Consider the following 25,531-nt stretch of genomic DNA (forward strand, 5'->3'; position numbering starts at 1 on the left):
GATAGAGGGAACATTCCTCAAGTTCATAAAATCCGTCTATGAAAAACCCACAGCGAATATCATCCTCAGTGGAGAAAAGCTGAGAGCCTTTCCCTTAAGATGAGGAACACGTCAAGGGTGCCCACTCTCACCACTGTTGTTCAACATAGTACTAGAAGTCCTAGCAACAGCAATCAGACAACAAAAAGAAATAAAAGGTATTCAAATTGGCAAAGAAGAAGTCAAACTCTCTCTCTTCGCAGATGACGTGATACTTTATGTGGAAAATCCGAAAGACTCCACCTCCAAATTACTAGAACTCATACAGCAATTCAGTAATGTGGCCGGATACAAAATCCATGCACAGAAATCAGTTGCTTTCTTATACGCTAACAACGCGACTGTAGAAAGAGAAATGATTCCATTTACAATAGCACCAAAAACCGTAAGATACCTCAGAATAAACCCACCCAAAGGGGTAAAGGATCTATACTCTAGGAACTACAGAACACTCATGAAAGAAGTTGAAGAAGGCACAAAAAGATGGAAAAACATTCCATGCTCATGGATCGGAAGAATAAACATTGTCTCTAGGAGTTTGGAACCACTGTGGTTACCTCACATAACTGGAATCATGCAGTATTTGTCTTTTTGGAACTGGCTGATTTTATTTAGCGTAATGATCCTCAAGGTTCATCTGTGTTGTAGCCTGTGGCAGATTGTCCTTCTCTCTTAAGGCTGAATAATATTCTATTGTATGTGTATAGTATGTTTTGCTTATCCATTCTTCTGTCGATGGACATTTTGATTGCTCCCACTTTTTGGTGATTACAAATAGTGCTGCTGTGAACATGGGAATGTAGATATCTGTTTGGGTCGCTGCTTTCAGTAGAATTGCTGGATCATGTGGGAATTCTATATTTAATTTTTTTTACACTTAATTTTTTGAGGAACCACCAGAGGGTTTCTAAATAGTGTATATTTTTATTTTATTTATTTAGTTATTTTATTTTTTTAAAGATTTTATTTATTTATTTGAGAGAGAGAATGAGAGAGCATGAGAGGGGGGAGGGTCAGAGAGAGAGGCAGACCCCCTGCTGAGCAGGGAGCCCGACATGGGACTCAATCCCGGGACTCCAGGATCATGACCTGAGCCGAAGGCAGTCGCTTAACCAACTGAGCCACCCAGGCGCCCAATAGTGTATATTTTTAAAGATTTTATTTATTTCTTTGAGAGAGAGAGAGCGTGGGGGAGGAGGTGGAGAGAGAGAGGGAGAAGCAGACTCCCCACTGAGCAGGGAGCCCCAGGTGGGGCTTGATCCCAGCACCCTGAGATCATGATCTGAGCCGAAGACAGATGCTTAACCGACTGAGCCACCCAGGCGCCCCTCTAAATAATATTTGTAATAAACCTTCTTATTAAGGGAAATTTAAATGCAATAAGATAGAAAGAAGAGTATAATGAATTCTCATGTGTACCACATTTAGTTTCAATAGTTGTTTAGGATGATTACGTGGTGTGTAATGTGGATCAACTTATTAACTGATTGAGCAGTTGAGTATCAAATGATGAATCAGACACGATTCCTGTCAGCTGAGGTAACCCTGGGTGGTGGCGAGGGCAGGTCCAGTCCCCTCCTTCGGGAGCATGGCTGGCTGAGAGCCCCAGTCGCTGCTCTGGATCTACCATCTTGTTTGTGCAGGCTACACCCTCAGTGAGTGGGCTGCTAGTAGTGCGGTGGGGGGGCTGTTACCGACTGTGAGATGCAGGACTCCTCCGTTGGTGACTTTGACTCAAGGCCTTTCCATCAGCCTGGTCAGGTCTTTCTCAGAACGCTCTGTGATCTGAGGCTCTATCCAGTTTTCCTCCCTTGCCCTCTCCCCTTTTGCACTGGTCAGCTCAGCATCTCTCCCATTTCTCTTCCCTTACTTCTCCACAGGTGTTTCCCCTGGTAAATCTCTTACACATCCAATCCTGTCTGTTTCTTGGAGGACCTGAGCCAACCTTTTTAAGGCTTTACTTAAGTTTTGGGTCTTTTTCACATCCCAGAAATGCAAACAATTTGAACTTAAGAGGACTCATTCCTTCTTACATATCCTTCAGCCCCTGCCAGCAGGCATCTCTCACTGGCCATCTTTTTCTGCAAGTTGAAATCATTTTGGCCGTTCTCCATTCACTGAACTTGTTTTCCACCATTTACCCAAGTGTATGTGTCCCTCTGGTGTGGAGGAGTTAGTCCCTCCTTATAGTCAGAATCTTTGGGACTCATCTTTCTTGCCAAAGTTTGCTTATTAAGGTATATCCCAAATGAAGATAGTTTCCTATCTAAGTGGGCTTCTGACATCAGCCTTTAAAATATGTGTTTTTCAGCCCCACTACACATGAATATAGATGGATGAAGAAAATGAAAAGTGTAGTGGGTGCTGGGATTGATCTGTCTACTGGGTAGCGCGAGCCACGAAGGAGGGGACGTTAGACTTAAACTGGGGCCGGGGTGGTAGTGGTGGTGGGTGTGCAGAAAGCAGAAAGCCCAGGTAGGATCCTACTTGCTGCAGTTACCCGGAGGGGGTGAGGTGGGGTAGGGGGTGGGAAGTAGGTGTGGAGAGGAGTGGAAGTAGCCCTACTCAAAAAGGCCTCAGTATGAAAAAAAAAATCATTGTCATCAAAAGACCTGATGCTTATTTTACATTCATTAGGTACACTGTTCTAGGTGCTTTCCATGCAACTCCATGAATCCACACAACAGACGATGTTTCTTGCCCCACTTTCCAGAGGAGGAGAATGAGGCGCAGAGTGAGAGACTGGGGGGCTTGTCAAGGTCTTAGCACTAGAGAGGGGTAGAGTCAGGATATGGACTCAGGCTGGCTCCTGACTGTGTGTTCGTCCCCCGTCTCCCCCACTCCTAACACCATGGGGCAGGTCTGGGAACTGGATGTGGGTGCTAGAGAGAAGGATGGTCAGAGTTCAACATTCTAGAACCTGGTACACTAATCTTTTCATTTGACCTCAAATGCAGAGATAGTAGTATCATTATTAATGCTTACTCTAATAGAAAAGACAATATTTAATATTTATAGCAAGCCGATGCCATTTATTTAAGCAGATGCAATCACTGACATGTGGGTTATCTATCTGTTGCAATACCACATAGAGAGAAATGATGGGTATTCCTGAACTGAACCTTCATGAATCTTTCCGTGCTCCCATCCCATACCGCTCATAACTCAGCCTTTTTCTTTCTGAATTGTAATAAAATGTCTTCACTATAATGTGTCATCTTTACCTGCAATTAAAACAGAATAAGGATATATGAGTCAAACGGTACATTTTTATTCTTTTCAAGTTCTCATCTCTATGAGCTGTGGAATAAAATAACAAAAATGACAAGAAAAAGTTGAAATATATCTGTGGATTGATTTCTGTGTCCTATTTCTAAAGCAAGCAAGAAAGTGTTCATGTTAAAGTAGGTTTCCTTTCCAAAAATGTAGAGCTTCTTAAAAGACTATAAGCCATTGACATACAATTGCTTTGAAGTGTAAAATTATTTTAAAAGTAAAAAAGACTTCCAATTTATAAATTTCTTCGGCTATTCCTTCAAAGTCTTATTTATTCTCCCTGAAAGCACTCAGCAAACCACAAATGCAATAAAGAACAAATGGGCCTGGGTGGCTCAGATGGTTGGCCGTCTGCCCTCGGCTCAGGTAATGGCCTCGGGGTCCTGGGATCGAGCCCCATGTTGGGCTTCCTGCTCGGTGGGAGGCCTGCTTCGTCCTCTCCCTCTACTGCTTCCCCTGCTTGTACTCTCTCACTCTCTCTGTTGAATAAATAAAATCTTTAAAAAAAAAAAAAAGAACAAATGTCCTAAATGCAAGATGGAATCAGGGCAACAGCTATTAGTCTGGGATAGGTGGTATATTGACTCGGTGTATAACGTAAGCTATTTGTTTTCTTTATTTACAATCACTTAAGTCTAATTGCTTTAGAAGATAAAAGGTAATTTTTGATTTATGCAGAAAACCTGGGGGAAAAGTTTCTGAGCATTTTAATCGTTTGTTTGTTTGTTTGTTTGTTTGTTTGTTTTAGGGGGGTGGCAGAGGGAGAGGGAGAGAGAATCTTAAGCAGGCTCCACACCTAAAGCGGAGCCGGTGTGGGGCTCGATCTCAGGAGCCTGAGATCACGACCTGAGCCGAAATCAAGAGTTGGACGCTTGACAGACTGAGCCCCCCAGGCTCCCCGGGGCATTTTAAAAGATATTCACAGCTAGACTCTGGGTGCCTTCTGGAAGAAGTTGCATCCTGTGTGAAAGTGTCTCCCCAGTTTTTACATTATCATCGCTGCCGTGTTCCATACAGTATCACTGTTGCTTTCCAGGGGGTGAGGCCCTGTGCTGTGGTACTGAGCCCACTCAGCCGGCTGGGTGGTGGGATGCAGAGCCTTCTCTGGGAGGGCGGGGAAATGTGGCCCGCTCACCAGGGGGACTGGGCTCTCTGCTCCAGCTTCTCCCACTTAGAGCCACGCTCAGCATGTTATGAGGGAAACCAGTAGTCCTTGCACCCCATGTGAAGGTGTGTTGACTTCTTCCTCCCGCCTGTCAGCTTGGCTCTGAGCCTCCTGCCACCTCTGAGCCTCCCCCCTCCCCCTGCATTGCTCTGGGGGGTGGGATGCCAAACCCTTATCCGGTACTACTGGGGAAAACCTGTTCACAGAGACTCTGATGCCCTTGTCTACTGAGTCCTCTGCGGCACCTTGCTGGGAAATATTTATGGATAATTTTGGTGATGCTTTACTGGGACAGAACGTCCCAGGCCCTCATCATCATCATCATCATCATCTTCATTAAGTGCCCAATTCTGGGTGATTTTCTGTTTGATACTGAATCAAAAATTAAACAGCCTAGATTTCCTCTGTGTAGGATTATAACTTAGGGTAAACACCATTGCCGAAGGGATGGGCACAAATTTGCAAATATGACGGAGGGATGAAACCAACTTGTTAGCAGCCAGCATGGGTGGACCCATGATTGGCATATCAGAAGGAAATATGTAGGTAACGGGGAATCTCGAGGAGAAGGAAGTAGTTTACCTTTCTCTGGTTAGTATTTCAGGGGGACAGGGACAGCAGAGCTCCCCTTCGCTGAGTCTCAGTGGTCAAAGAGAGTGTGGGGGTGGTGGGTATTCCGGGGTTCTCGGTGCTCAGCTTTATGGAGAGGAGTCATGAGTTGACTTAAGTTCTGACTGCTGGTACTGGAGGTACGCCTGAGAAAGAAACCAGGTTCAGACTCAGACCTGGGTTTGAATCACAGCCTTGTGACCAGCTGTAAGATCTGGGGCAAATCATGCAACTGGAATTCTCAGCCTCATCTTATTTGTCTGTAAAATGGGACTAACATCTGCTTTGCCTGATGTATCTGAGATCCCTGGCCTGTATCACAAAGAGCAATCACTGCTATCTTGGTACAAAGAAGGGTCAAGGCAAGTAACAATGTCCAGAGGGCCCACACGAAAAATTCTGGAGGGTTGGATATCACCATGAATTTGTGTTCCCTAAAGGCGGCATGGCCCTGGGTTAAAATCTAGGTTTTTGTGCTATAAGTAAGTAGATCCACAATCTAAAGAAGATGAAACTTTTTTTTTTTTTTTCTTTAAAGCTCTCCAAACCCTGTAGGGAGAGGCAGAGAAATCCACCTTATTTCACACTTGCGTTTCTGGACAGTGGCTTTGGAGATGGTGGGTGGGAGAGGGATCTAAGCTGTGGGTAAGCTTCAAGACCTCCACCCTGCGTCTCTGTACTGCCTGCTAATGCTGAGCCACAGCTTCCTTTTTCTGTTTCCACATGTTTCCTCTGTAGCTGCAAGCCTGCCCAGGCTGCAGGAGAGAGGTCATGGGGTCCAGACGTGGGCTGAGCTCTGTCCCAGCCCCACTGCAGTTCAAGTTGGCACGAGGAGATGAGGACCTGTCTTCAGAGCAGCCCACCAGATGCCTCATGAGGAGCGTGGGCAGAACAGATGAGAAGTGCACAATTTCTGATTCAGAGAACCCTGGGGCTAGAGCTTCTCCAACGTTCCCGCTCCATGAGCCCCTTCCTTTCTCTTACCCCGAGCACAGGAAGACAATGAGGAGTAGTGGGCAGAGAGTGCCCAGGAGACCTGAATTTGAGTTCTGTGTAATCTTGGGTTCCCACTACTCACTCCGGGCTAGGTTTTCTATCAGTAAATGATCAAAGTGGACAGAGGTCCTTCCAAGTTGCAATGCCTGGGCCTTAAACTCCAAGGGCGGGCAGAACCTTTCCCGCACCTACCCCCCCTCCTCCCCTGCACAATGGCCCATGTGCCCAGGGCTCTGTTTTTTGGGTCTCTGCTTCTCTGACTGCCCCAGAGCTTGGCTGTTTGCCACCTACCTTCTGGGTGAAGCAGAGGGTGCTAAGGGCTTAGAAAGGAAGTGAGAGAAGTCAGAGCCTGCTGCAAGCCTGCTGCACCCCTTGGGGAGGGTGAGGAGGGTGGGGCAGCTGAAAGTTTGTGTTCATTTCTATTTGCCTGGTGGAAATTGAGACCGGGTTGCTGGGAGCCAGAGACCATCCAATAAACACTATTTCCAGGACAGGAGTCGGGGGTCTCTACTCCCTGGACATTTCAGTTCTCTGCTTCAGGATTTTTTCATGAAACCTTTCAACAGCAAGCACTTAGCTAAAGCTTGGCACTGTTCCTAGGCCGCTGGCCTTCCTGTCCAACCGGCCGGGCTGCCAGAAGTGGCTCATTGTATTTTGGGGCAGTGGGGTTTAGTGAGACCTAGGATCTCATTCTTACATTTTTCTCCTCACAGTCCATGCTGGAACAACAAATCTCATGCCCAAGAATGGAGCTGAAGAAGCTGAAAGGAAAGCGGGGTCCACACAGGAGAAACGAAGGAGGGGATTAAGAGAGATATTTTAGGAAACATCTCATCAATGTAGCACCTTCATCATCTGGATATTCCAGAGGAAACCTCCAGAATGGCCCGCTTGCCAAATGTAGATACATCTAAAGCCAATAAGATTTTGTGACCCATAGTATTCTCTGCCTGGTGCCCAGCGATATGCTCAGTGGAGGTAAAAATGCAAAGTACGGCCTGGAAAGAAATTTATTTTTGTGGTTTCTTAGAAATGACTGCCGTCCGTAGCTCTTAGCACGTGAAGCAGCAGATGGAGTTGCATACGCCCCATGGGAGGGAGGATGGGTGCAGCGATTTCTTTCTGACTCCAGTGTATTTCTTACTGAGACACAGGAAGGCTCATGGAATTTGATGCCCCGGCTCATTACTGCTCAAGACTCAATTCAGCCCAAATTGCTCCTGTTGGAGAAGTGAACTCGGATGGTTCCTTTAATGAGGCAGGAAGGGGAAATTCCATTTTCTGCCTGAGCTCAGTGCAGCCTGCCCGAAGGCTGAGGGGTCCAGATGCCTAGCCGGTGACCGACTTGGATCCAGGAGCCGCAGTGTCAGCAGATCTGGAGGCTCAGCCTCGCTTGGAATCAGATGCTATTAAAGCAGAATAGAATCTCCTCTGAACAAGCTGCCACCACCACTCCCATGGCCACCATCTGCTGTAGCAATGTCCCCACCGTGATGTGCTCCCTGCTTCTTCTGTTTACCTTCCCATGCATGTAGTGCCGCCTGATTTGGGAGGCTGTAAGCTATAAATAATGGCTTTAGCACCCGGCTCAAGCCAGGAGCAGAATTCTTTATGGTGGAATCGTGCCAGCGCCCGGAAAAGGCAGTGGTGGCCCCTCATCTGCCTCCCTCCCTCCCCCCAGTTCCCTCCCGCCGGTCCCCACCCTTTCTTTTTCCAGGCCTCTGGGGCTCTCTCTTGTTTGGCAGCTGCATCTGGTGGACCACCTTGGAGCAATGAGCTTCTGCCTCCCAGCTCGGTGAAACTTGCAGTTTGAAAGAGAGCCTCCAGGGGAGAGTAGCGCGATTCCAGAAGAACGGACTTGTGAATGGTGGCTCGGCAAGTGCCCAGCTTGCTGGCTCCCGGGCCGGGGAGATACTGTTGCACAAGGTGGCCTTTGGAGTGCCCGTCCTCTGAATTAGACCATCTAGGTCATTTGCTACGTTTTTGGGAGTAGGGCTGGCACTGACACAAATTAGTTTCTAATTCCGCCCTCAGAGTAGCGGCACCCGAGATCTGGGACTGTTGGCATTTAGTAGGCTGCCCTGGGGGCAATTTCTTCAGACGTTTTTGTCATTTCTTTTAGCACAGGGTTCTAACCTGGTAGTAACTGTAGGGCTTTGGGTGTCTTAGGGAGCTAAAACAAAATATCATAGACTACGTGGCTTAAACAACAAATGTTTCTCTCTCATAGTTCCGGAGGCTGGGAATCCGAGATCATGATGCTGGCTGATGGGGTTCCTGGTGAGGGCTTGGTGCCTGGCTTGCAGATGCTGGCTGCCTTCTGGCCTTCAGAGGCGGTGGGGGAGGGAGAGGGAGAGCCAGGGACAGAGCTTTTAAGGTTGAAGTGGCTTGAGAACCCCAGGCGCTCTAAATTCTAGTCTGTTGTTATTTCAACAACGTTCTTGTGCCTCAGGTACCCGTTGTTCTTTTAGTTACAATATCTGCTCTTTCAGACTTCCTTTGACAAGAAATTTGGACTTCTGAAGTCAATTTATTTAATAATAAGAATATCTGTCCCTCCGATGGAAGTTGAAACCTAAGCATTTGCAGATGACACCATCAAATGAGTAGCATCTGCCTCAAAAAGCAGGCCTAATATATTCTGCCCTGGGGAAAAGTAACAGGACCTCTTATAAGGAGAGTTGACAACTTGAATGAAAGTATCACGAGGTCCTTGAGATCAAATAGTGGCAAGAGTCACCTTAGAAAGAAAGCATTTTGCATGCTCTCAACAGGAAGCTTGAGACCCTTGTTTGACCTGATCAATATGATGAAGAATGAGAAAGACTGTGCCATCCAGGTGGGGGGTGGGTGGGGTAAGGACAAGTACGTGCAGGAGGCAGGAGACCAAGGGACAGAGAGGCCAAGGTAGGCACACTAGGAAGGCGGAAGGAGCCCATTTTCCCCAACTTGATGCACTGACTCCTAGAGGCAGGTGTGTTCTGTGGTGGAGAAGAATGGACTGAAAGTCCTGTAATCGGAATCCTATAACCCGCTCTGAGGCCGGGCACACCAAGCAAACTGCTTTCAGGTTGTATTTCCGGGCTGGCCAGGCGAGAGACACACACGAGGGTCCTGAAAACTGCAAGGCTCAGTGTAAGTGGACATGTTGGCTTTCTTGTTTCTCCCTCAATCTCCCATGAGCTTACATCCTCCAGAGCCGAATTCATTGTGTATGCTGACAACATGAATATCAAAGCCTATGGAGGGGAGGACTGGCCTTGCCTGAGGGAGAGAGCCCCAAGCTAAATGTCACTTTGAGGGTCATTTGGCTGTAAGCCTGGCAGGACCTCCTGGTGACACTTCTAACGTGACCGGCACCTTCTTTCAGACTTCTTAACGTAGGTAACCAGGGCAATTATTTATATACAGTGTAATTGAACTACATTTCCTCCAGCTATGACCAAGTTTAATCTCAACCTATTTTTCTCATTTAAGCTCTTGCCCTGCCTTCTCCTCCCAATTCCTGTTTTTCATTTCAAAAGCAGTTTATGAGTCTCCTCATTGTTGAAACACTCTTGAGAAAGTGAAATGTGACTTATCACCGGCTAGCCTGACGTACGTGTGATACAGTCTTGTCTTGGACAAAGCGGAGTGCTTTATTACCTTATTTTTGAAGAAATGAGTCATTTCTGGGTGTGTTTCCAAGAAACGGACAATTTAATAATAAAAATATTTGTCTTTATGTAAGATATTTGTCTTTATGTAATATATAGTAGAAGAGTATTTGTCTTAATAATAATGTTTTAAAGTAAGACATGGTTGTACCTTACACAGGGAAAGAATGGGACACAGGATCTCCCACCAGATGAAGGGAAAGGATGAACACAAGAGTACTGACAACAAAGAAGACTGGAGGTGACTTTTGTGAGAACACCCGTAACAGTGAGAGCATCCCTCCGTATGTGTGGATCACCTCATGTCAACTTTTTTTTTAGTACTGTTTTCACTTTTTAGTAAAAATTTTAAAAAGTTTTGTAGTGTAGTATTTTTTAATTACAGCATCAGAAATAGAGGCACTATTTCTATTTATGATTCTGGAAATTAGGGGAAAAATGACTATTTGACAGTCGTTATACAAGGTACGTTGGTGATATAGCAGTACCAGTCAATTTTCCAGAAACACTTGCATTCTGTAAATTGTTTTTGCACTGGATGAATGTCATGACAACTTTTTGAGGCAGGCTGGTTAGGCTATATTGTTTACTTTTAATGACACAGTGGGAACTGGAGAACGCTCCACCTGGAAAGAATGTTCTGGTGGTAGGCGCCTGGGTGGCTCAGTCGGTTAAGCGACTTCCTTCCGCTCAGGTCATGATCCCGGAGTCCTGGGATCGAGTCCCGCATCGGGCTCCCTGCTCAGCAGGGAGCCTGCTTCTCCCTCTGACCCTCCTCCCTCTCATGTGCTCTCTGTCTCTTTCATTCTCTCTGTCTCAAATAAATAAATAAAATCTTTAAAAAAAATTAAAAAAAAAAAAGAATGTTCTGGTGGTTGTGGGGAGCAATGCCACCTACGTGGTATGGGGGTCTGGGAACTCCAGGCTGCTATTGATTTGGAATCCAAATTCCCTCACAGATGCACCTGCTCTCTGGTGACCACTGCCTCCCACCAATCCCCATGCCCAGAATCTCATCAACTACCTACTGGAGAGAAATTGGTTTACTGATTTTTTTTTTTAAGATTTTATTTATTTATTTGATAGAGAGAGAGAGTGAGCACAGGCAGGGGGAGTGGCAGGCAGAGGCAGAGGGAGAAGCAGGCTCCCTACAGAGAAGGGGGAGCCCGATGTGGGACTCGATCCCAGGACTCTGAGATCATGACCTGAGCCAAAGGCAGTCGCTTAACCAACTGAGCCACCCAGGCGCCCTTGGTTTACTGATTTAATCGATTTATTTTTTTTTTGGAGAAATTAGTTTACTAATTACTATTGTTGAGGGCCTATTACATGCAGGTCATCCTTCTAGATTCCAAAGAAAGATTTATAGACACAATCCTTGCTTTGGAGGCGACAGTTAGTGAGTAATAATATTAATACTAAGGATAGTTTCCCTTCATGAAGTAATCATCACTGTTCTAGATGTAGGGATACATAGATAAATCGACATAATCTATGTCTTCTGGGAACTCGCGTTTAATGCTGGAGTTAAAAGGATGAATCAGATACTGTTCCTGTACTTAAAGGGTACAATCCAGTAAATACTAGTAAATATAAATAATAATGACAATAATAGCTTCTGTGTACCAGGCACTGTAATAAGTCCCTTGATTCTACTCCTTAAACCTTACTCTTTGCAACTGTATGTTATTAATTAATTGGGATAATTAGTTGTCCCAATTATAGAGAAGGATTTAGGGTCAGAAAGATAAAGTGAGCTGATATTAATCTCCTGGGCAGAATATTGTGGAAAAGAGATCAAAGCCAGCCTGACTCTACAGCTTGCCCTATTTCCTCCGCACAAGAACAGAGGCCTGTTGCTTAGCAAAGTTTTATCATCAATAGGGAAGGCTCTCTTGCGTCATCTGCAGTGTTTTCAGAAGCATAATTGCCCAATGAAATGCTCTAGTGAAAACGAGTGTGGGAAAGCACACAGCCTCCAGGGTGGGCACCTCTGAAAGAAAGTGCATATTAATTAAGGTAGATTCATTGCAGTAAGAAACAAATTGGAGTCAAGAATGTGCAATGGCTCAAACATAATAGTTAACTTCTTGCTTATATAATACCCTGAAGGGTGTTCTTTAATTGGAGCTTCCTGGTGGTGATTCAGGGACCCAACCTCCATCTACCCTGTGGCTCTGCCCTGTGGCTCTGTTGTCCTCCCCGCGTGGCTTCCAAAGTAGTTGTGTTTGTTGCATCAGGCCAGTGGGTGGAGAAAGAGCACAGACTGCTGTGCATGGGAGTTCCATGCACCAGCCGGACAAGTGGTGCATGTCCCTGACAGTCCCCTTAGGGTTCAGTGTTGTGGTTATACATAACTCAGAGGGAACTGGGCGTGAAGTCCAGCTATGTGTCCAGGAAAGACGAGGAGTGTGGCCCCCAGTCTCGGCCCCGTGGTGGTTTTGCTGCACCTCCATACTGAAAGCACAACTAACCTGGCAGCACTAGGGTGTCCTGTGAAAGGGAAGGTGTTTTTTTAGTTATAGCCTCAGCAAAGTGGCCTGAAAGTTCTGGCTAGAGTAATTTGTGGAGCAGAGTAGGAGCAGGTTTCTGAAGGACAGAGAAGTCAAGGTGTGGTCAGGAGAGAGCTTCAGCACTGTTCACATTTCCAGAGTCCTCCTCCCATCTGTAAACTTATGAGGCTCTTACATTGGCTTTTAGTTGGTGCAGTCTCTGCATCTGACCCAGCGTCTCAGCAGGGCACGGGGGAGTGTCTGCTTCTTAGCTTTGCCCTGGACCGTGGAGAGTGGTGGAAGGCCACTGGGCCTTGGGCTCTCATTTTTCCACCTAACGTTCACTTGGCCTTCGGGTTAACATAGAGGACTCAGCAGTCAGCAGGTTGGAGAAGAAGAGGGTGGCTGAGGGATGAGGAAGCTGACCATTGGAGCAAAAGCAGAACACATTTTTTTTCTTTTCTCTAGATCTTTATGCTTTCCCTCATTTCCCTTCATTAAATGTGACTTTCCTCTCTGAAAGAATATTTGTGCAGATCGCCTGCCTCATGGGCCCCCTCCATCATCCATGTTATGTAAAATGTCTTCGGGGGACATGCTACCCAGAAGCTCCATGGGGAGAAGAGTCACAGGACTGGGCCCCAAGACAGCTACGAAGGTGGTGACATTATTAGGCACCTTTGCTTTTCATTTTGTGTCTTTCCAGCAATGCCTTTCCTGGGTTTACTTCTAGCTCTGTTGGTTGGAAACATACCTGATAAAGGGTTCTCTATAAAATCTTCACTTTTTGTGTGGGGGTGGGTATTTCCACTGTGTCAGGCTGCTCTTCTGTCATCTTCAGAACAAATCTTTGCTGATGGGATTTCTGGCTCCCCAACAATTTCTGGGCGTTGTAGCCTGGGCAAATCCCCCTAGGTGCTCTCAGAAGCTGTAGATGAATTCTTGAGATTCATCTTCTTGAGACCAAGTTTTTTCTGGTGAAGTTGGGTGATTTTATTCAAGCCCTGAATGGGGTCCATTTTCCTATATCCATGGAAGGAATCACTGGATAAATTAGAAAAAGTTCTCAGCCACCACAAATCATTTCCTTTATAGGTCAGAGGTTTTCATCTTTAGACAATGCACTGAGTTAGGCAGTTGGTAAATTATGAAGGTATTATTTAGTGGGAGAGGTACTGGAGTTGGAACATTTGATCTACACTTAAAATTGAAAACAGAGGTTCTTAATATGTGTGCGGCATAAATAGATTTGATGGTACACTGGAGGAGACTGAGAGTCTCAGAAGAGTGTAACAAGTAAGCGCTGATCACAGTGCAGCTGCTGTCACGGTAGGGTCATGCCTCCCGGCGTGGAGAACATTCTGCCTCGCTCCCACACCGCTCACCAGTTTCAGTGGTGCTCATCTTGGTAGACCTAATGATTGCCCTGAACTCCTTCTCTGATATACCAATAAGGCAAAATTCTTGTGGGTTATAGTGAACAAACAGCTTTTATTTGGATCCAGATGAATTATGTTCCTTACCTCTTATTCGCAGCCCATTGTCCTCTACTCTATAACATGTAAATGAAATTATGGCAACACACCCATGTAAGAGTACACCATGAATAGACGCCACTGACTGTGGACCCTGTGAGTTCTAGAAAGGGTTGAACATACAAAGATGAACACTGACTAGCTTGGAAATAGCACAAGGCTAATTTATTTATGGGCTGAATTGTGGTTCCCAAAAAGATACGTTGAGGTCCTAACTCCCCATACCGTGAATGTGACTTTATTTGGAAATAAGGCTTTTTGTTTATGTAATCAAATTAAGTTGAGGTCATCGTGGATGATGGTGGGTGCTAATTCGCTGGTGTCCTTATAAGAAGGAGCGAATTTGTGCCCAGAGACACACAGGGAGAAGGCCACGTGATGACAGAGGCACAGACTGGAGTGAATCAGCTGCAAGCCAAGCAATGCCAAGGACTGTTGGCAAGCACCACCAGCCAGAAGAAAGGCATGGAAGGGATTCTCCCTCAGAGCCCACAGAAGGAACCAACCCTGCCAACACCTTGATTTCAGACTCCCAGCCTCCGGAGCTGTGAGAGAAAAAATGTGTGTTGTTTTAAGCTCCCCAGTTTGTGGTGCTTTGATATGGCAGCCGCACGGGAAACCGGCCCTGAGGGGAATGTCGAAACCAGTCATTTCCTCCACCAACGGTGTGTTCTGTTACAGTTGTGCCTTGTGTCATGGAGACCCCGGAGATGCCTGCTGGTGGGAAAATGACTTTGATGCAAAATTGCTTCCCCTTGGAGCCAAGAGAAATTCTCTCTCTCTCCCTGCCCCAATTCCCTCTTTCTCTCCCCTCCCCCACCCGCCTCCTGGCATCTTCCAAGTTCATTCGTTGGTAAAAGCGTCCCCGTAATACTCATACTTTCTTAAAAAATATGTGTTCACAGGGGCTTATGTTTTTTTCTTTCGTTTTCAGATGCTGAGGTTTTTAGTGAGCCCTTTCTGGTCAATACTGCAGGGTTTCCATCAAATAGCACTAGAAGTCTTTTCAAAGACCTGCGAGATCGAAAAGATCCCAGCCTGTTGAACGGAGAGTAATTGGTGTCACACAACCGCCTCATTCTTACAAATATCTCCTCTTCCCTTGCGGGCAGGAACCGGGAAAAGGAAGAGGTGCAGGGCGGCGCACCCTGAGAAGAGGAATGGGCCTTTTGCACATGACTCGCATCACTCGCATTACTCGCATCTGCTGGTTAGCTCCGAGCCCCCTGCGGAGGCCAAGGGGCCTGTGAAACCACCCCAGCAGTCCCACGGCCGCCTTCGATGATATGTGGAAGGGACGAGGTTGAGGTAAACGCAACCCAATTAATCAAATAAGGATTAAGGGCAAGCAAAGACAAATATAGTACCTTTACTGATTTCTGGGAGATAATTAAATCAGACTTACTGCACAGGGAGAGAAAAGATATGGTAAGTTTATAAAAGAGAAGACCTTAAGTTCTGCAACATTAAGTTGATGCTCTGCATCAACAAAGCGAAGAAATCCCCTCCTGGCGGGGTGATACCGGCACATTGGGATAGTCAGTAGCTATTAAAAAAGATCGCAAAGAGTAAACAATAAAATAGCCATAGCTATTTGAGCATAATAAACTCTTATATTGAATAGTTGGATGAGATGTTCTTTTAACTGGCTGCATAAAATACAAAATTTTCCAACACAGAAAGACAGCTCACTTTTTTTTTTTTTTTTTTTTGCTGTTAGGAGTTCTCACTTAACATCCCTGCTGCCAATTTTAATTGATATTCCATTGAAGGTATTAATAAAATTTTAGAACATACCACTAGTTATATATATGTATAGTATCTGAAACACACACACAGTGTCTGAAAAAGATGTCTTCTCAGCTCTTATTTTCTTGGAGAGAGCTCATGGCAACCTTCCTGCCTGAAAGGGCAACTTCCTTTCTCCTCTCTACTCATTGATCAACAAAATGCATCTACACATATATACTAATCACCCGGAGTGTAAATAATATATTTAATGTGTATTCTTACTCAGTGTTTATTTCATAAATAACTGTCATGATCAGGGTCCTTGGATTGCAGGCAACAGATGACTTTGGGCAATTGAAGAAGGGAATCTCCTGGAAATTTACCAGGAACTCAGCAAATCCTTGGAAAACTGAGAATCAGACTTGGTAATAATCATTATTTAAGGCTGCTCTGGGGGCTGGGAGTGTTGTCAGACCAGGAACAATCATGTTTGGGCACCACAGGTGGGAAGTGTGGAATTCCAGCAGCTTCTTCCATCCCAGTATCTCTCACATAAGATGCAAATCCTGGAAGACAGCAGCTGATCCCCCAGGCTTCTGGCTTTTCCGAGGAAGTGTGGAGAAGGCTGGTTAATTTGACATTCTTAGTAGGATGCAGGCACTGGATTTACTGTAGGTAAATTTCCATCAAATAGACTACTATTTGTCTATTTCCATCAAATAGACTTCTAGTGCTATTTGATGGAAACCCTGCAGTATTGACCAGAAGGGGCTCACTAAAAACCTCAATACAATGGGAAAGAAGTAATTCACCAAAAGAAAATTTGTGTCCTATAGGAAGGAGAAGTGAATATTGAGCTGTCAAAAATATTAAACACATATGCACATAAAGCTCTACTGCAATAGTTTATATGTATGTCTTTACATTTGATTTAAGTTATTGTGCATGCATACACAAATGCATATTATATTACATAGACCTATGCTATTTTTAAATAGTACCTTGCAATGATAGTGCAGGTCCGATGTAGATTTTTGAAGGCCATGAAACACTTAGAAAAAAGGTTTATTTATTTATTTGAGAGAGAGAGAGAGCATGGTGGGGGGGGTGGGCAGAGGGAGAAGGAGAGAGAAACTCAAGCGGACTCCATGCTGAGTGCAAAGCCCGATGTGGGGCTGGATCTCATGACAGTGAAATCATGACCTGAGCTGAAATTAAGAGTCGGACGTTTAACCGACTGAGCCACCTGGGTGCCCCTTTGAAATACTTTTTTTATGATTGTTTTCTGGAAATATTTTTCCTAATCTGAATGATTTCTTTTTTAGGGTCTAGAAGAGAAGGAATGAGGGTAATGTATTGAATCAAAGCACATCTCTTGATTTATGGGGTGCCTCAGTAGTGACTTGGAGATGAACAGATCATTAATCTGATACTTATTGAAAAGGTGGATGGAAATGCATAGAGAGAGAGGCATTGAAATTACAGCAGGACCACTGGCCTTTTGATGTTTTCAGGTAAAGGATCACAAGTATAGTAGAGTCTGGCTTATGATGCAAAACAGGTACTTGGAAAAGAAGAAGGGAATGAACATGGAATCATCCAGTCTAGGTCATTTTTGAGACTTGTGAAGCTAAACTAAAAAATTATCAGATTTTATGCATGATGAGTATGTCTTTTGTCTTGGCTTTGTTTCTAGAAAGAGTTAGTTGTTGTTATTTAGCTATATTTGTGGATAAACATCTTGACGAAATTCAGTATAGGTACTAAAATTTTATCTGATTAAAAAGTGGGGCAATCACAATCAATTCATCTACAAATACAATTAAGAAGCCTAACTTTTTAAAAAGTGATTTTTTAATGTTTATTTTTTAGTAATTTCTATATCCAGTGTGGGGCTTGAACTCATAACCCCAAGATCAGAGGTGAATGCTATACTGACTGAGCCAGCCAGCTGCCCCAGAATTACTTTATTTTTTTAGGTTAACATATAATGTATTATTTGTTTCAGGGGTACAGGTCTGTGATTCATCAGTCTTACACAATTCACAGTGCTCACCATAGTACATACCCTCCCCAGCGTCCATCACCCAGCCACCCCATCCCTCCCACCCCCTCCTCTCCAGCAACCCTCAGTTTATTTCTTGAGATTAAGAGTCTCTTACGGTTTGTCTCCCTCTCTGGTTTCGTCGTTTCATTTTTCCTCTCTTCCCTATGATTTTCTACCTTGTTTCTTAAATTCCGCATATTAGTGAGATCATATAATTGTCTTTCTCTGATTGACTTATTTCACTTAGCATAATACCCTTTAGTTCCATCCATGTCGTTGCAAATGGCAAGATTTCATTTTTTCTGATGGCTGCGTAACATTCCTTTGTATATATATACCACATCTTCTTTATCCATTCATCTGTCGATGGACATCTGGGCTTAAAGAGTGATTTCTATTGAAACATATTCTAGTAATTTGAAAATACTGACATTTGTGATTTAAAAAAGGCCAATTATAAGTTATTACATTTTGAATCCTGAGTTTTTGTTAGTGGCTTGACCTATAATCACTGATACACATTCTCTGCCAATTGAGTGCTTCCAGTAGAGTTAAATGTTACAAATTTGGGTGGACCAAAAGAAATGTTCTTTTTTCTTTATGCAATTTTCTTTTAAATCCAATCAAGCAATGGCTTCATTTTTTTCATAATTCTGCCATGGTGGTGTTCAGTTGAAGTTTGTTTCTTTTATTTTCCTTAGCTCTCCAGTAATGTGTAACACTTTATTACCTCTGAGGCTGACTAGGTATGTGAGCATCACAGGATGGTCGGCCCTGTAAACCCGCTTTGCTTTTACTGATATGAGGCTCTATGAGCTTGTCAACTGTTGTTAAACCAGAGCGGGAAGTGGATGGTAATGTAATTGGTCTCTAAGGTGAAAAGTCAACAGGTTCCACGTTACTATAATTTTCTTAATGCAAGAATCTTTAGCCATGGCATTAGCATATTTTGTGTAGTCTGGAAAGCAGCAAGGCATATATAAAAATGGGAGAATCTCAAACAAAATCTTAAGCAGGGGCCCTTAATGTGGAAATAATAGTTCCCTTGGACCTGGAGGAAGTCTGATGGAGAACCTGCTGGGTCAGAAGAACTAGATCATAGAAGAGGGCTTGTATTAGGGGAAGAGAAGCTAGAATGCTACTGCTTGGGGAGAGGTGGGCTGTGCTTCTTTCTCCGAGTTTCCTCCTATCATCCTACTCCTTCTGTGCTCCCTCCCACTCCTCCCAAATCCCTTCGAAACCTTTGTGTATGGGGGTGGTTGCTATAACTGGGTTTAAAGGCTTTTCTCTATTATTCTTACAAGATCTCCCTGGAGTAGGCTAATATTATCATCATTTTACAGATGAAGGAACATATGTCACTAGCCTAGAGAAAGAAATTATAAAGAATTATAAAGAAAATGGCAAAGCAGAGATTGTTCTCTGCTTAGTTACCTTAAAAAGGTTCACGATGTTCACATGCTTAATACTGGAGTAAGTGGTGTGAAGGTTCAGAAATCCCTGGAAACTTTCAGAAGGAAAATGGCATCCCCACCCCAAGGATTTTTTTTTCTTTTTTTTCCCCTACAAACATTTCAGAGGGAAACGTCTCAATTCTCTCAGAAAATGAAAAAGAAAAAAATTGTCTCTCCCTGTCCTTGGAGCATTTTTAAAAAATGGGTTTTCATACCTCACCCCAGAGACAGGGGAAAATTGGGTACTCTCTCGGGGCTTCCATATTTTGGAAGGTCCTATATTCCAAGTGAAGCTGGGTCTTTGGAGTCAGGTTTCTGCAGCAAGCAGCAGAAGGAGGATGGCCAGCAGCAGATGCCAAGACAGCTTTGTGGTGTTCCTGCATGATTAGCAGCGTGGGATGGCTTCTCTCTTGCCCTCAAGTCACTGAGGCCGAGATCAGGGTTGGCTGCCAGACAGCATCCTGGTGACATATCCTTCAGGACATATGCCGGCAGCCTTCTTGGGATCCTTATTCCCCTCTGATTGTCTCTTTTGTCTGTACTACTAATCAAACTCTAGGGCAAGTAAAAGTAGAGGTTAATTTTGTAATATTAGATCTCAAAGAGGAGGAATTATGAGAAACACGTGTACTATACTAATTCAGTGATTGATTTTGTTTTCTATTTTAACTCCACTTGACACGTGAGCTTCGCCAAGTCACAAGTGTCTAAACCTCAGTGAACTCGTCCATAAAATTGAGCCCATCTTCCAGGTGTTGACAGGATGTTTTGAAGGATAAGTGAGTTAAGATGGGTAAAGCTGCTATACACAGTACAACCTGGGTCTGTATTGGGTACTTTGGGTTGTAATCCCAGGTCTTTCAGACGAGGTCTGAATTCTGCCTTTTGGAGTTCCACGTTAGCGTTATCTGTGCAAATTTCAGTGTAGAAATGTGTAGACAGAGCACCTCAGTCTTCGGAATCAGGTCTGTGGCTTTCGTAGATTGGTCATTACTCCAATCTCTCCCAGTTTGTGTGATTGCCACAAAATCATGTAAAAGTGGTATCTCATGTTCTCCGTTTGATAAAGCATCCCCTACCCACCTAGGGCTTAATAAATTGAAAGTTTTACTGCTTAGAAAATAATCAGGTGTTAAGAGAAGCACAAAATGTACTATCATTTTCTGAAGGTTAATAGGCTTTTTCTGTCTCTGTGTTTCCCTCCATAGCATTACCCTCTAACGTGAGGCTACGTCTCCTGATGCAGCAGAGATTGAAATGTCACAGCAGCATGATCAATTAGATGATGTAGAAGAGAGGCATTTGCTACCTGACCTTAATCCACTGGGCAAGAGTAACTGCATAGAGAAGACTGAATACGGAGAGACTGCAAGGCAGAGGAAAGCAGCAGAGTAGAGTTTAAACGGGCACAAAGCAGCATAAATGTTGACTCGTGATGAAAAGGACATCCTCAGGATAAAGGCTTATTATGACGTGCGTTGGTGCACTTACTCATTCAATTCTGAGTGAGGACAAAATAAACATAAACACCTCTAACAAAAAAAAAATATATGGTAGAAAAGGAAGCAGGTAAGTTTTTGCAGGAAGTCTAGATTTTGGATCACGTAGCTTGCTGAACCAAAGTGACAGGGAGAAAGATAGACGCAAACGATACCCATGCGGTCAGATGTTGGCAGTGGGAGACGTGACTAAGGGACCATGATAGCTGTCTTCCTCTCTTTAAAGCCCTATCCTCAGAAGGAGGGAGGGTTAGACACCTTGTGGTGGGAATGACAGAGAGGAGGGGTGTGACTTACTGTAAGGAATGGCTTCCCAATATTTGGAACCTGGTAAAGGTCGCTGGGGCAGCCCTGCCCAGCTCCCCTGGGGCTGCATCAATGGATAACCGTGGTTGTAGACGGATTCTTGCATTAAATGAGATGACTTCAGTCACTCCCTAATATGCCTGCTCTGGAGCTTGACACCCCCTTGGAGAGGTCTAAAATGGTTTTGAAGCTTGTTGAGGAGCAGAACTAAATGAACTTTGGAGCTGCTTAGGCTTTGATAGAATCAGTCCTTCTCGGCCGCATGTGTGCACATTGTGGGCCTGGGAATGGTTGCGAGTCTATTTTGATTATGGACAGCTGGTGTTAGCTAAGGGCTTTATCAGATTAGTCATCCCTAGTAACAATGATATGAAGCGTTTCCCCCGGATTATTAGTGGAGATCTGTTATGTTTACTCTTTTAGTTTTATCCTTATTTTTCTTTTCCATTTAAGCGCAACTCAATGTAAAAGGGTTGTGGTTGGGAATCTGTTTCCCCAAATAAGCCACTATTTTTTTCTAGGATCCATTTGGTTGTTTCTATTTGTGGAGTTCCATTGTGAGACATCAACTTATCATAGCTGTGGAAAAGTAGCAGGAGGTTCAGAGGAAAGCCATGGAAACGATGAGGACCAGGAAAATGAAATGTAAACATGTATCCTGGGAAGGTGAGGTTGAGGATAATGTTTATGCCTGTTTGCATGTCACTTTCCCTAGCACAGCTACTCAAATACATATATGTTGATTAACTTGTGTGGGGCTTGTGTACAGCTGTGGTCTTCTGGTTTACGAAGGCTAATGGGGACGATGTTTTCTATTGAGACCCGGGTATGAGCTTCAGGATGATCACATAGTAGGTACTCCAGATTTAACAGATATTCACTGGATTAAGTTGAATTCAATGTTAGTTTCAATACAGGCATCCTGCTGATAGTAAAGATCATTAAACTTTAAAATGTGTTCTCAAGGAACACTGTGGCATCTTCATTTGAGAACATCTTTTAAATTGGATAGCTAATTATCTGTTTAGAATAAAAGCAGAGAAATAGTTCTGAGTATTTCATAAGGACTCATACAGTTCTTGATTTCATTTGTGTGCTTTGCTTGTGTGTAAGCAAAGCATTAACTCCATAACTCAGGGGTGAAATAACACATGCATAAAAGATGAATAGGTAGAAAGAAACTCCTTATTTGAAATCATTATTTTTATCTAATCAAAAAGTATATAATAGTCTTAATTCTGCACTATCAAAGTTCCTCATAAAAAATGATCACATATGGGGCGCCTGGGTGGCTCAGTCGTTAAGCGTCTGCCTTCAGCTCAGGTCATGATCCCAGGGTCCTGGGATCGAGTCCCACATCGGGCTCCCTGCTCGGCGGGAAGCCTGTTTCTCCCTCTCTCACTCCCCCTGCTTGTGTTCCTGCTCTCGCTCTCTGTGTCAAATAAATAAATAAAATCTTTAAAAAAAAAATGATCACATATGTTCCTGAGAGTGCCCAACATGTATTACAAACCTACTGTTGTCCTCAGGAGAAATTGATTCTGGGAGAGGATAGAATAAAACTTTGACTTTTCTTGAAAAAGTAATTGCATGGAGGACATATTGTTTCAGGACAAATAATGCCAATAAGACTTAATAGTTTCAAGCTGGTAGATGCTTATCATTGTACCACTGGAGAAACTTTCTGTTCTTCTTTTTCTGGTTGATGGATACTATGGTAAACATTTCAGAGAAGGCTACCTCTCCAAGATCCATTATCTCCCTACTACCTCCATTCTCAGCCAGGAAGTTTAGGTGACATTGACCCTCCCTCCAGGTATATGATTAGGTGGCTCTGATTGGTTTAGTCTAATTGGCACATCCCAGTCTTCCTGTCCCCATGGGAAGAGCATGGGACACAATCTGGCCAATGAGAGTGTGAATTCCAGAAGAGAACTTCTCTTCCTCTGGATGGTGTGGGGAAGAGATGTGAGGGCTGACACTGCTGCAGCCATTTTGCTACAAGGTGGGAGAGCCCAGATCCTGTGAGATGAAACTTAACTAGCTCTCTGTTCTTTAGTTTGCTTATCTTTAAAATGAAGATGATAATAGTACTTTCCTGTAGGTTTGTTGTTGAAATTAAATTGTTTAACTTATATAAGATGTTTAGGATAGTAAGCACCAATAAATGATACTTATTAGTAGATATAGTATATTTCCTCTATTTTAAGAAAAAAAACCCATCATTTCCCTTCCCTGAGCTCAATAATGTTTTAGACCTGAGCTGTTTGGTTAATTGTATTTAATTTCACAAGTTCTTTTCTTTTCTTTTTTAAGATTTTATTTATTTATTTGACAGAGAGAGACACAGTGAGAGAGGGAACACAAGCCGGGAGAGTGGGAGAGGGAGAAGCAAGCCTCCCGCTGAGCAGGGAGCCCTATGCAGGGCTCTATCCCAGGACCCTGAGATCATGACCTGAGCCGAAAGCGGACGCTTAATGACTGAGCCACCCAGGTGCCCCAAATTATTTTCTTTTCTATTGGCTCCACACTTATGTGATCTCTGCAAAACCTTCATTGTGTTTAAGACTTTCCAGAAAATTGGGTTTTCCAGTAATACATTGTCCATGTCAGCATTTAAATTATGAAAGCCTTGGACTGATCTCTAAGAGCCATCTCTGGACTTCTCGTACCTCCAAAATACCGGATTCTTCTTGAACCGTAGCTCTGTCTGGGAATAGTTTTGCAGAGAAGGAGGAGTTGAGAGTGAGAGGAACGAAGATGGAGAAGGAAGAGCTATGATCCTGTTTGCTAGCAGTTCCCACAGACTGGACGTGTTTTCACATGGTAACTAACCCGGGGCATCTGCTGAGCTCCGAGAGTCTGAGCTAATAAAGGTCTGCATGTGCCCGTGTCTGGGAAGTCAAAAGCTGCACACACACACGGAGGCTTCTCTGCTGTTCGTGGTGTCCCAGTAGCGTTTCTTCCTTTAAGATCCATGTTGATCTGTTTATTATTTTAAAGAGAAGATTAGCAGAGATAGAGAATAATGGTTGGAATCCATTCTAGAAGAGGTTAAGTAATGGATTTTTCTTTGGAAAGGAACTATTCCATTTTAGTAAGAAATTTGTCAAGTTTTTGGTTATATTTGACAGAACAAAGACATTTGACGTTTGTAGATATTCTTGTAGTGCTTTGGGAGAGATAGGAACCATGTGAAGATAAGCACACTTAAAAAAAAGGTCGGAGTGCCTGGGTGACTCGGTTGGGCGTCTGCCTTCAGTTCAGGTCATGATCTCAGGGTCCTGGGATCGAGCCCTATGTCAGGCTCCCTGGTCAGTGGGGAGCCTGCTTCTCCCTCTCCCTCTGCCTCCACCTGTACCACTCATGCTCACTCTCTCTAGTGCTCTCTGTCTCTCTCTCTCATATAAATAAATAAAGTCTTAAAAAAAACCAAAAAGGGTCTACAACATAGGTCACCTGTGGGCAGAGCTGTGGGCAGGGGGAAGACTTGAAGGGAAACTTCCATTTACTATATATGTAGAGTACATCTGTATGGTTTGAATTTTATTTGATGGCAAATTTATGTATTACTTGCATAATTTTAAGAAATTAACTAAAATGTCAATAATCTCATCCAAGTTGAAGGTTATATTTTCTATGACTAATTGTTCAGATCCAGATTATTTTAACCATACCAGGTGTTTATACTTGAGTCACCTAATGATTCGAGTGAATCAGACTCTTAAACTTAAATGTTGGGTACACAGCAAACTCCTTATTTATGTTTGGGATAGTATATAATTTAATGTTTCTGAAAGACCACCTTACTGATCTCTTCTTTGAACCCCCTCACACTACCCCCTTTTTAATACCGTAGAGGTTTAGGCTGTATTTATATCCGCAATGACTATTTTGCCTGAGAGATTTGTTCCGAGATAAAACAGCACATATTTATGGATATTTATGACTCTTGGCTTTCACCATTTCCTGTTGAATGAAAATCATTTGCCTTGTGAACGGAACTTTGCAGTAACCTCACACTCATGGTGATTGGAACTTCTGGTGCAGTTAGATCCAGCAGCTCATGAAAAGAAGAAGTTTCAGGCAAGCTGGGCCCTTGGGTCATCCAGCCTAACCCTTCAGTTCATATATGGGGAGAAGTTGGCCCAGGATGCTCAGAGGGATTTCCAAGGTTCTTACATAACTATTAGGAGCAGGATGGGGACCAGAAGTTAGCTCCCCTGGCTCATTCTGCTTCCTGACACATGATGTACTGAGGAGTCACCCAGAAGTCAGCTTGCTCACTTCATTTGCATTCTGGATGCCAGAACCAGAGTTGAACCATATGGGTGGGACTTGGGGAATCCAGATGACAGGGTGTGGAGTTAGTGTAGTAGAATGTAGTATAAATAAACAATAAAATGCAGGTTTAAACAGAGGAATATTTTACATCTGTGTAGCAGTTTGAAAAGATTATTTTCTTTCTGCTTATAAAAATAATACACTCTCAATTTAGTAAATTTTTGAAAGCACGAAGAAGAAAATTAAAATTACTCTTAACTGCATTGTCAAGAAGTGATCAAGATTAATATTTTGGAAGTACAGGGGCGCCTGGGTGGCTCAGATGGTTAAGCGTCTGCCTTCAGCTCAGGTCATGATCCCAGTGTCCTGGGATCGAGTCCCGCATCGGGCTTCCTGCTCCTTGGGAGCCTGCTTCTCCCTCTGCCTCTCTCTCCTTCTGTCT

General features: G+C 43.8%; 1 long non-coding RNA gene across 1 annotated transcript in view; it reads left to right on the forward strand.

The window, feature by feature from the left end:
• LOC118009329 overlaps positions 1–25,531 on the forward strand; it is a 223,609-nt gene that overhangs the window by 24,777 nt on the left and 173,301 nt on the right. Inside the window, exons 2-6 of the long non-coding RNA XR_004678885.1 lie at positions 14,881–15,076; positions 15,833–15,924; positions 16,825–17,013; positions 20,209–20,569; positions 21,327–21,471. This is a non-coding gene — a long non-coding RNA (uncharacterized LOC118009329). The remainder of the gene's footprint in view (positions 1–14,880; positions 15,077–15,832; positions 15,925–16,824; positions 17,014–20,208; positions 20,570–21,326; positions 21,472–25,531) is intronic.

This window comes from Mirounga leonina, unplaced genomic scaffold (assembly GCF_011800145.1).
Source record: "Mirounga leonina isolate KUSES-001 unplaced genomic scaffold, KU_Mleo_1.0 Mir_127, whole genome shotgun sequence".
Taxonomy (NCBI): Eukaryota; Metazoa; Chordata; class Mammalia; order Carnivora; family Phocidae; genus Mirounga; species Mirounga leonina.